Source organism: Sminthopsis crassicaudata, chromosome 2 (genome assembly GCF_048593235.1).
Source record: "Sminthopsis crassicaudata isolate SCR6 chromosome 2, ASM4859323v1, whole genome shotgun sequence".
Classification (NCBI taxonomy): Eukaryota; Metazoa; Chordata; class Mammalia; order Dasyuromorphia; family Dasyuridae; genus Sminthopsis; species Sminthopsis crassicaudata.
The window spans coordinates 541,128,736-541,141,872 of NC_133618.1; positions in this window are offsets into that span (position 1 = coordinate 541,128,736).

Here is a 13,137-nt window from a genome sequence, read left to right on the forward strand (position 1 = left end):
AGACACCAGATTAGGTACTACAGATTATGAGACAAAAACATATGTATCTGCCGTCAAGTAACTTGTCTTCTACAAGAAGAATATTGTTGTTTTTCAGTCAAGTCCAATATTTTGTGATTCCATTTGGGTTTTTCTTTTTTCAGCTTACTTTATAAGTGAGGAAACTGAGGCAAATAGGGTTGAATAACTTTCCTAGTGTCACAAAGCCTTAGCTTTATAAGTGTCAGAGGCTGGATTTGAACTCAGTCCTTCCTGACTCTGTCTGGTACTCTATTCATTACACTCTCTAAGTGCCTCTAACTAGAGCAATAAAGTATAAGTAGTAGTTCTTATGCAAAGGAATCTGGGAAAAGGAGGGAATGCAATGGTTATGAATTGTGGGAGAAAGACAGTGCAAACTCTTGGCATTTTAAAGCTTTTCCTGATCTGGAACCAGTCTATTTTTCCATAATTATTTTACATTCATCTCCTCATTTTACATTGACCACAGTTCAGGAAAACTGACCTTTTTTTTGCTATTTCCTGAATTAAGCATTCTGTGTCCCATTTCAGGTTGTATTCATGTAGCCCCTCGTCATTTCCTCCTCTTGGAACCCTTAGCTACCTTCTAAAGTCATCTTAGATACCATTGCCCATCTATAATAGGACCACAGATTTAGAACTGGAAGCCATCCAGGCCAGTCATCTCATCTTACATTTAAGGAAACTGAGGTTTGTGGAGATTAACTTACTTATAGGCTTTTTTTTCTCCTTACTCTGAACTATTGCAATAGCCTACAGGTTGGTCTTCTTGCCACAAGTCTCTCCCATTCCAGTCCAGCCTCCACTCAGCTGCCAAAGAAATTTTCCTAACATGAAGTTGTGACCATGCTGACTAATACAGAAATATGTTTAACATGATTGCCCATTTATGACCTGTAACAGATTGCTTGCTGTCTTGGGAGTAGGGAGGAAAAGGACAGAGAAAAATTTGGAACTCAAAATCTTATAAAAATGAATATTGAACCATATTTGCATGTATTGGGAAGGGAAATACTATTTTAAAAAATTCTGATCACATCTCACTGAGCCACCTCCACCCCACCCACAACTCAATAAATTTCAATGACTCCCTATTAACTTCAGAATCAAATGTGAAATCCTCAGGCTTTTAAAAGTCCTTATGACATTAACAATAATCACACATATCCCCTTTCTTCTCCATCTTTACAGTCTTCTTATATTTTACACTTTCCCATGTATTCATGTATACCAAGTTCACAAGGTTCCTTGCTGTTTTTTTTTTTTTTTTTTTTTTTTTTTTTTTTATATATCAAGACATTCTATCTTTCCCCATGTTTATAATACTTTTTCCTACTTACCTCTCCTCCTGGCTTCTTTGGCTTCCTTCAAAACCTAGCTTAAATCTCATCTTCTATAGGAAGCCTTTCCCAAACTTTCTTTAACTTTAATGCTCAGGTGGTACCAAAGTCTGGCCCTGGAGGCAGAAAGACCTGAGTTCCACTCCAGCCTCAGAAACTTATTATCTGTGATTCTGGGCAAATCACTTAACCCCATTGCCAAACAAACAAACAAATAAATAATTCCAGTACTGAACCTCTGTTGATATTTCCTTTCTTTATCCCACATATAGTTTCTTTGAACGGTTGTTTGCTTATTGTCTCCCCTTGCTTGGGAACTCCTAGAGATCAGGGACTATCTTTTGTTTTTCTATGTATACTCAGTTTTTAGCACAGTCCCTAGAATATAGTAGGTGCTTAATAAAAGTTTGTTGAATACAGCAATTCAAAGCAATTCCAATAGACTTGGATGGAAAATGCCATCTGTATCCAGAGAACTATGGAGTCTGAATGTGGATCGAAGCATATAATCTTCATCTTTTTGTTGTTTGTTGGTTGGTTTGTTTTCTTTTTCCTTTCTCATGTTTTTTTCCCCTTTTAATCAGATTTTTCTCACATAGCATGACAAATATGGAAATATATTTAGAAGAATTGCATGTGTTTAATCTATATCAGATTGCTTGCTGTCTTGGGAAGGAGGGAGGAGGAGAGGGGAAAAATTTGAAACACAAGCTTGTGCAAAGATGAATGTTGAAAACTATCTTTGCATGTATTTGGAAAAATAAGATAATATTTAAAAACATCATTTGGGATCTTGTTGGGCCTTTGTAGTCTATGCTGAATAACCTGTTCCCCATTGATCTTATTGTAGGTTGTTGTGGAGTACTGCTTTATTAATTGTTGCCTGGCATCGTTCCTCTGGAGTCAGCCACATGCAGCATGTTTTGACTAAAATCCCCAATTAAGGAATTGTTGTATTATTTTACCTATATCTTTTTTTTTAAAAAAGCAGATGCTTGATTCTCATTTTGTTTTGTTTTGGGTTTTTTGTTTGTTTGTTTGTTTGTTTGTTTTGTCCTCAGAATCTGGGATTTAAGGTCTCCCATCTCCTGGCAAAAAATTCTCTGTTCCAGATGCCAAGATTTTTAGAATAAATAGAGGGATTGTCCAAACTAAATAATGCCTTTAGGCTTGATTTTTTCTTTCCATGAGTCATCCTAATTTGGGGCTTGGTGTCCCAGGTCAGAGACTTCACTCTAATTTATGGCAACTGTTTAGCATATATTTTCCAATTTTTCCTCTCTTCAATCTAGGCTATAAAACACGTAATGATTATTTGTCTAATTATTATTAAATAGTTGGGGATGTGATATTGGGGTTCCTCAGTCTCTCCTTATTCATCCTTTACAAATGAATGAGCAGTTTGGGATAAGAATTCACTGTTTGACAAAAACTGCTGGGAAAATTGGAAATTAGTATGGTAGAAACTAGGCATTGACTCACCCTTAACACCATCCACCAAGATAAGGTCAAAATGGGTTCATGATCTAGGCATAAAGAATGAGATTATAAATAAATTAGATAGTTTACCTCTCAGATCTGTGAAGGATGAAGGAATTTGTGACCAAAGGAGAACTAGAAATCATTATTCATCACAAAATAGAAAATTTCGATTACAAATTGCAAAGCTTTTGTACAAACAAAATTAATGAAGACAAGATTAGAAGGGAAACAATAAACTGGGAAAACATTTTTACAGTCAAAGGTTCTGACAAAGGCCTCATTTATAAATATATAGAGAACTGACTAATTTATAAGAAATCAAGCTATTCTCCAATTTTTAAATGGTCAAAGGATGTGAACAGACAATTTTCAGATGAAGAAATTGAAACTATTTCTAATCATATAAAAAGATGCTCTAAATCATTATTGATCAGAGAAACGCAAAGTAAGACAACTCTGAGATACTACTATACATCTCTCTCAGAGTGGCTAAGATGACAGGAAAAGATAATGGTGAATGTTGGAGGGGATGTGGGAAAACTGGAACACTGATATATAGTTGGTGGAATTGTGAATACATCCAGCCATTCTGAAGAATGATTTGGAACTATGCTCAAAAAGTTATCAAACTATGCATACCCTTTGACCCAGCAGTATTGCTACTGGATTTGTATCCCAAAGAGATCTTAAAGAAGGGAAAGGGACCTATATGTGCAAGAATGTTTCTGGCAGCCCTTTTTGTAGTGGCCAGAAACTGGAAACTGAGTGGATGCCCATCAATTGGAGAATGGCTGAATAAATTGTGGTATATGAAGTGTTATGGAATATTATTGTTCTGTAAGAAATGACCAGCAGGAGAATTTCAGAAAGGCCTGGAGAGATTTACATGAACTGACGTTGAGTGAAATGAGCAGAACCAGGATATCATTATATACTTCCACAACAATACTATATGATGATCAGTTCTGATGGACATGGCTCTCTTCAACAATGAGATGAACCAAATCAGTTCCAATAGAGCAGTAATGAATAGAACCAGCTACACCCAGTGAAACAACTCTGGGAAATGAGTGTAAACCACTACATAGCATTTCCATTCCCTCTGTTTTTGTCCTCTTGCATTTTTTATTTCCTTCACAGGTTAATTGTATATCATTCCAAAATCTGATTCTTCTTGTGGAGCAAAATAACTGTATGGACATGTATACATATATTGTATTTAACATATACTTTAACATAAAAAAAATAACAAATGAATGAGCAGGAAAAAAATACAGAAACAAGCTTGGGAGGATACTCGCTTTCTCTACTATCTTTTCAACCCCTTCATTTGTAGATGAATCAAATCCAAAGCTAATATAATTAAATAAAGATGAGCCAAGGCCTTTGGAAAACTAGCTGAGGCTATCTACTCTTAGTGAAAATTGATTTATATTAAAAAGTCAATTTAGGGGTTTTATAATTTGTGCTAAGAACCATTGCTGCTAAGATGATCAGCAAATTCATTTCCCAGTAGGGAAGCCTATTCAATAGTTTGTATTTAAATTAGAAAACTATTTGATGAATGTAAAGATTTCATTTCCTAATCTTGTTCTGCCTTCTCAGACCTCCCTGGATTTATGTGGGCATCCTTCATGCCTGGAATCAACTTTTTCTATATTTCTACCTACAGAAATCCTTCTGAGGTGAAACTATTTTCCAGCATTCAGTGCATTACTTCCTAGCTACAAGAAATGTTGTATAGGTCAAATATCTATGGATTGGGGTAGGAAGGTGGAGAGATAGGTTGTGATTTGTATCTTTGAAGGAATAATCACCATTACCCAGATCTGTTTAACTAACCAAGACTTTTTGAACATGTATGATAGCATATTGACACATACCTATCTGGTGATTTCCACATTATGTAAAACTATCAACATGCTATTTCCAACAAAAAAATTGAATCGATCAAGGACATATTTTATAAAACTGTTATTCAAGTCCAATTCTATTTTGAAGATAAGGCAACTAAGTTTTTTCTAGAATAAATATCTCTATATAAGATAACAGTTGGATAAAAGAATGAATGATTTGGATAGCTAGGAGATTTATTGGATAGAGCACCAGACCTGGAGTCAGGAGTACCTGAGTTCAAATTTAGACTCAGATACTTATTAACTTTGTGACCCTGAGCAAGTCATTTAACTCTGCTTCAGTTTCTTCTATAAAATGAGCTGGAGAAGGAAATGGCAAAGCACTCCAGTACCTTTGCCAAAAAAAAACTCTACAGGGGATCATGAAGAGTTAGACAGACCTGAAGCCACTGAAAAACATCTATTTATGTAATGAAGCACGTGATATGAGGCTTTAATGGATCACTTTAAAAGTCAGTTGCCAGGGGAAAGAAGAAACCTAGGAAATCTCATTCAATCTCTCTTCTGTATTCTGTTCTCATTACTGGACTTACAATATTAGGCTCATGTTCTGTTTACAGGTGAATTCAGGTTAATTCTCCCTGGTCCTTATTTACATCTCCCATTTATTATTTTAGGCCATCTTAAAATGAAGTGGTTACAGGTGCTGCAGGAGAATCTATTTCTTGGAGACAGATCAATACTTTCCCAGCTAAATTAACCCCAGGTCTGTCTCTCAAACCAAATACTGAGTAAACTATTATGTTTATTCCAGACCAGATTTATTACACACACACACACACACACACACACACACACACACACACACACACACACACACACACTTTCAACATTTCTCAAATGATCACACAATCAAAGTTGGCCAGCTAAAATTGTTTTTATGTATTAAGGAGGATTAATTAGAACTTTAAAGGAGAAACAAATCAAACACTCAGTCAAGGATGGAGTAGGAATGAATCAGCACAGCTAGGGATTTCTCTGACTACAAAATGCAAAAAGGACTCCTGCTTTAAGTACTGGAGGGGACAGTTCATCTATATTTTTCTCTTCCTGAGTTGGACTCTGAAGAGAAGCAAGTAAGAGACAGGCTGAGGAAAATCCACTCCAGGTATGGAGAATATTGTAGATGATATTTTTAAGGAACAATGGGTAGAAGTTGAAAAGAGGCAAATTTAATAATAATAATAGTAATAATGAGATAGTATTTATATAGCACTTTGAGGTTTTGAAAGCACTTTACTTGTATTATCTCATTTAATCTACACAACAGCCCTGGAGAAAGAGAGCTGCACTTGCCATCAGGAAGATCTGAGTTTGAATCTCTTCTTTCTCTCTCCCTCTAAAATTATCCTTTCTGTTACCAAACCAAGCAAGTTTATTCTTCTCTTGTTCTTCTCTTCAAGAATGAAGGACAAACAACAACAACAAAACAATAGTGATAGACTTAGCTCTTAGCAACACAGTGATCCAAGACAATTCCCAAAGACTTATGATGAAAAATGTCATTCATTTACAAAGAAAGCACTATGGAGTCGGAAGGCACAAATCATGCTATTTCTACTTTTTAAATCTGTTTTTTTTTTTTTTTTTGGTCTAACATGGTTTTCTCTTTTATTCTGATTTTTCTTTCATAATTTGATTAATATGGAAAAATGTTTAACATGATTATACATGGATAGCCTATATTAGATTGCTTGCTATTTTGAGAAGAGGAGAGGGAGAAAGAAAAATTTGTAACTCAAAATCTTACAAAAATGAATGTTGAAAATTATCTTTACATGTAATTGGAAAAAATAAAATACTATTAAGTGGGAAGGGGGAAGAATAGAAGCAACTTCTTATAAATTGTTCTATTTCTGCATAGTGCAGGACACATGAAAGATACTCAATAAAATATCTATTAATTCTTTAATTTTTTTTTTCAGTCAGATTCACATCTACATCCTGGAAAATGGAAATGCTTTCAGGAAGTCAAATTTGTGATTATAGAAGTTTAAAAAAAAAAAAAATTAGCATATGTGCTGGTCTATTGGGTCAAAGTCATCACCAAAGCTATCTGTGTGCCTCAGTTTCTTCATCCATAAAATAAGATAGTTAATAGTTTTTAAGGTTTCAAGTCATTAGAAAGAACATGAAGTGGAGACTCTGGGATTCAGATTCCAGTACTGCCATTTTTGGCTTTAACTATTGGCCAAATTGTTTAGCAGCTCTAGACTTCAGAGCCCACATATATTAAATGAGGGGATTGGACTAAATGATTTCTAAGGTCTCCTTTGGTTCATAATCCTTTGAACTAGCTAATCATCTAAAATGCTATTTCTGCTGAAGTCCTTTTAGGAATTTTTGTACAAATATGGAGCTTTTCTATTGACAATTACAAAATATAGATCTTTAATAATTTCTGTGAAGAATGGATCATCTAAGCCTGTCATCTTAATCTATCTTATCTTATCTACAATATCAGATCAGTGTCATTGGCCCCTACCTATGTTTCTTAATTCCTTCCTTGTCTTCAGCCTTCCCTGTTCCTAGTCATATAATAACAAAACATCTTCAGTCTTGAATAAATCAGAGTCCAAGAGCAGTAAAAATCCAAAGTCTACAAAACTTTCACTTCATCATAATAAAATGGGACACTTCTTCAAACCTCTTCAAACAATTTTTGAAAATGAATTGTACAACAGATTCTGTCAGTAACAACTTAGTACTGAAAATATTTAGGGGAAAGAAATTGCAAACATAAAAAAATGTGTTTTAATTTTTCCATTAATTAATCCTTCTACATTAAATGAGTACAAGTAGGGCCTTTTTTGGGCAATCAGGATTAAATGTTTTACCCAGGGCCACATGGTAAATATCTGAGGCTGATTTTGAACTCAGGTATTCCCAACTCCAGGGCTGGTGCTCTATCCACTGTGCTACCTTGTTACCCCTATATGGGGACTTTTTAAAGGAGCTCTTACAACAGTGAATTTGCTCTCTGTTCATATCTTAGTCTATTAGGCAGCTAGGTGGCTCAGCAGATAGCGTGTTGGATGTGGAGTCAGGAATATGAGTTCAAATTCTTCCTCATATACTCACTAGCTGTGTGATATTGAGCAAGTCAGTTGATTTATCTCAGCCTCATCTGAAAAACAGGGATGATAATAGCCTATGTCCTTATCACCTAAAATGGAGGCACACACATGAGAAATACCAAGAATCTGTTCTATATATGGTCAGTGGAGGAGATCAAGCCATAGGGCAGGAGGTTGGGGGATGGGGTGCCTTAGAGCCCAGGATTCCAAGTCAGATATTTCCATCAGCCCTACAGGGAAGCACTGAGAAGCAAACTTCCCAGGAGAGCTTTGGATTTTATATTTGATGAGACTAATGTTATTCAGGAACTGAGTTAAACTGGGGATATCTCTAGAGTTGGAGGTGGAATAAAGGAATTATGTCACTCAGATGTTGAAGGAAAATATTTGCACACTTAATATTCTTACTATTCACCTGAAGTTAATATTTCTTAGTAAAATAACTGATGTGATCTTTAAGTGGTTAAAAGGAACTGGAGTTCTTGGTCCCTGAAATTTGGAAAACACAGTTTGTGAGTAGGAGTCAGTGGGAAAAGCAAGAGACCATGTAAGGATATTGGAGAACCCTGGGTGAGGGGTGAAGTGTAACACACCTGGCCTTCATATAGTAGCAGGAACATTGTAAAGGCATTAATTATTACAGATATATAAAGCATGTTGTAAATTTAAAATTCTATCTAACTGCTATTATCACTGATTTAAAAAAACTTTTATTATAAAGAAGTTTCTTCTAGTTGTTACTGTTTCCATTTATGTCTCTCTTTCATCAAAGTACAACTCTAAGGCCTCCATCTGTGAAACCCAGACCTAGTACAAGAAATCTAAGATGAAAGGACCTCAGAGGCAGCCTAATCCAATTAAAATCGGAACAGCAACAATAAAAACTCCTGTCTACCATGTTCCATGACAAGTTATCAGCTGCCCAGCAACAGGAAAATGTCTTGAAAAGATGGGCCTTTGTTTTCATAAGAAGCTTGGATCATTAATAAAAGGATTTTGTATTTTCCTAAAACCAATCAAATCTGATTTCTTCCTCCTATTCAACTACAGGAACAGTTCATTGTCCATCTGTATCTTCTGTCCCACATACACATTGTTGGACAAGTTCTATAGGGCATGCATTCAGATACACATTAAAATCTAAGCAATAGACATTCTTCATTCATTTTTTCTTCATTTTATGGTTGCACAGGTCAAACTCCTTTGTATGATTTTCAGATTATTTTTCCCCAAGAGACTCATCAATATCCCAGGGCTTGATGCAGTTAGCAAATATCTTCCACATAGAACACTTGGAATTTCCTGCCATCCACTGGAGATCTCTATTAAACCTGACTTTCTACTAGATCTCTATCATAAGGGCAATTATTTCTGGCAAGCATTTATCTCCCATTTTATGCCTCACCGGATATTACTTATCAGAGGTCACTGAAAAAAAATTATATCTGTTTTTACACCTTCCTAGAAATGTTGAGTTACCTTGATTTATGAATGGGAGACACCTTGTTGTTAGGCAGCATTTTATTTACTTGAACTGATGCAAAATGAAATAAAATCTATTAATATTTCATTGCTTAAAATCAGTAAAAATGTTGTTAAAAATACCATGGTCATTGACATGGTGTTACAAATAAATCCTTATTGTTCATTTTTCATAGTCATTTTTAATTGTATGGGTTTTTTTCCATTTAAGCATCAAAAAAGAGCATTTCTTTATACACATCAAAAAGAGAATTGTATGTGAAAACATGAATCTTCATTTCAAGTTCTATTTTTAAGTATTTTTAAAAATTATTATTTTTAGTTTTTAAATTTAAATTTAATTTTAAATATTTTACTAAATAAATAATGCAAATAATTAAATAATTTGAAATAATTTAAATATGTATTTTAATTTATCTTTAAGTATATAAGAATTTCATACATTATTTTCAGAACTGTCCTGTTTGTCTGTGTTTGCTTCTGTTTCCTTCTGTGCATTTAAAAAAATGTTTCAATGGCCAACCTTTTTTTTTTTTTTTTGGTCATGAGTATAGCCAATCCTCCCTATCTCCTTCCAAAAACTGGACAAACAACAGTTTAAAATAACAACCAAAAAAAAACCCTTGAAAGAAATGAAATTAATTCACATAATGGCCATGTTCAAAAATGTATGTATCTTTCTATATCTTGTCACATCTCTCTGTGAGGAGGTAGGGAACATGCTTCTTTATGAGTTCTGTAGAAGCATGTTTGTTTATTAAATTGATCTGAATTCTTTTAAGGTTTTTGAAAACTTCATTATCTTTTTTTTTATTATTGTTCTTATATAAATTATAGTTTTGCTCATTTCATGCAACATCAACTCATAAACAGTTCAAAAAACAAATAACCCTTCATAAAATTCCTTCTTTTAAATAAGCAGGACAAATTAAAATCAATTTACTTCAAATAAAATTTAAAATCTGAAGACTCAATCTTTGCTCTCCAAGCAAGTGATCATTAATTTATTCAGTAATTTTTTTTACTGAGCTGGGAGCTAAGATAAATACAAAAGTCACTTTAAATATTGTATCTGGTTTCCAGGAGTTAGTTGAGGTCAGATAAATACATGAAATAGTTAAGTGAGAGTGAAAGACTGCACATAATTCAGTATTAAAAAGTAAAATTGATTAAAAAATTAAACAGGGAAGATTTCTTGTAACAAGGCGAATATGAGCTAAACAAATGAATGGGAAGAAAATTCCAGGGAGGAGGAATCATATGCAAAAGAAATAAGCACACAAGTTTATTTTATTTTTAAATTACAAATTTAATAACTATCAGACAACCTATCAAATAAATATATAAAAAGAATAAATCTCACATAAATCCATTAATATTTAACAAAGCAGAACCAAATGTATAGCAAACAAAATTTCATTTGCTTTATATCTTTTTTTAAAGCTTTTTGGAATAACTTCAGCTTTAAAAAAAAAAATTAGTTGTAGTCAAATGTTAATTGACAATCGGTTCTGTTTCTGCTGATCTTGCTCTTCATGACTCTGTAGAGGTTTATCAGGCTTTGTATTTATCATTTTTTTATGACACCATAACATTTTTATTACATGAATATACCATCATTTATTCTGCTATTCTGCCAGTTTGTGGCCATTACAAATAAAGCAACTATGAATAGGTTCTTAGTATAAAGACTTGGTCCTTTTTTTTCTTCTTTATGATCTTTTTAGGATAAAGTCCTAACAATGAAATTGTTGGGTTAAAGGGTATGATCAGTTTTGTGACTCATAGTATATTAATATAATGTTCTCAAAATTTTGAACCCGTCTGCAGATCCATCAAGCTAAGGGAAAGAAAGAAAGAAAGAAAGAAAGAAAGAAAGAAAGAAAGAAAGAAAGAAAGAAAGAAAGAAAGAAAGAAAGAAAGAAAGAAAGAAAGAAAGAAAGAAAGAAAGAAAGAAAGAAAGAAAGAAAAGAAAGGAAGGAAGGAAGGAAGGAAGGAAGGAAGGAAGGAAGGAAGGAAGGAAGGAAGGAAGGAAGGAAGGAAGGAAGGAAGGAAGGAAGGAAGGAAGGAAGGAAGGAAGGAAGGAAGGAAGGAAGGAAGGAAGGAAGGAAGGAAGGAAGGAAGGAAGGAAGGAAGGAAGGAAGAAAGGAGAAAGGAAGGAAGGAAAGGAAGGAAAGAAGGAAAGAAAGAAAGAAGGAAGGAAAGAAAGAAAGAAAAAAGAAGGAAGAAAGAAAGGAAGAAAGAAAGGAAGAAGAAGGAAAGAAAGAAAGAAAGAAAAAGAAAGAAAGAAAGAAAGAAAGAAAGAAAGAAAGAAAGAAAGAAAGAAAGAAAGAAAGAAAGAAAGAAAGAAAGAAAGAAAGAAAGAAGAAAGAAAGAAGAAAGAAGGAAGGAAGAAGGAGGAAGGAAGGAAGAAAGAAAGAAAGGAAGAAAGAAAGGAAGGAAGGAAGAAAGAAAGAAAGGAAGGAAGGAAGGAAGAAAGGAGGGAAGAAAGAAAGGAAGGAAGGAAGGAAGAAAGAAAGAAAGGAAGGAAGGAAGGAAGGAAGAAAGGAGGGAAGAAAGAAAGGAAGGAAGGAAGAAAGAAAGAAAGAAAGAAAGAAAGAAAAGAAAGAAAGAAAGAAAAGAAAGAAAGAAAGAAAGAAAGAAAGAAAGAAAGAAAGAAAGAAAGAAAGAAAGAAGAAAGGAAGGAGAAAGAAAGAAAGGAGGGAAGAAAGAAAGAAAGGAGGGAGAAAAGAAGAAAGAAAGAAAGAAAGGAGGGAAGAAAGAAAGAAAGAAAAAAGAAAGAAAGAAAGAAAGAAGAAAGAAAGAAAGAAAGAAAAAAAGGAGGGAAGAAAAGAAAGAAAGGAGGGAGAAAGGTAAGGAGAGAAGGAGGGAGGGAGGAAAGGAAGAAAAGAGAGAAGGACTTATTAAGCACTTAAGGTGTGCCAGGAACTATGCTAAAGTTTTACAAATACTGTCTCATTTAATCCTTACAACAATTTCTTCAAGGTAGACCATATTATCCTCACTTCACAGTTGAGACAATTCGAGAAAAACAAAGATTAAAGTATTTGGCTAAGGACATCCAGTCAGTAAATGTCTGAAGCTGGATTTGAATTTAGGTCTTCCTCATTCTATTCCAAAGCAATAGCTACTGCACCACCTAACTGCCAAGTCCATCATACAGTTTCATCTTTTTGTTGTTGCTACTTTTGCCATTCTAGTGGAGTTATATCTTCCTATGGGCTTGGTCTGAATTTCTCCAATTACTAGGGAATTTGAGCAACTTTTCATGTTTATATTTCTTCTTTCAAAAACTGTTTAATATCACAGGATTCTAGTATGGAAAAAAATTTAGGAGGCATGCAACTACTCCTGGAGGCAGAGGCCTGGACTTAATCCATCATTTACTATAGGAAGTAAGTTTTGGGGGTCAGGTCTTCTGACAGAAAGCATAGCACTTTTCATTTCAGTAGCCTGGCTAAACATTTTATTATAAAATTCTATTTATTATTTATTCTATTCTATTATGAAATATCAAGGGGGTCAAATGATGAAATTGCCATGTTAGGAAGCTTGATTTAATGGTAGAATTTAAGTTTTTTGTTTTTTTTTTTTGTTTTTTTTTTTTGTTTTTGTTTTTTTTTGTTGGGGGTGAAGAGAAAGAAAAAGACAGAAAGCAGAAAGTCCATCCATTACAGTAACTCATATGTGAGATAATGAAAGCCTTTATTAGAACTAGGAGGTGACAAGAATAGTGGAAAAAGGAGAAAATTAAGAGACATTTTGAAGAAAGAGTCCACAAGATTTGACAATTGGAAACTCGGATGAAGAAAGATAAGA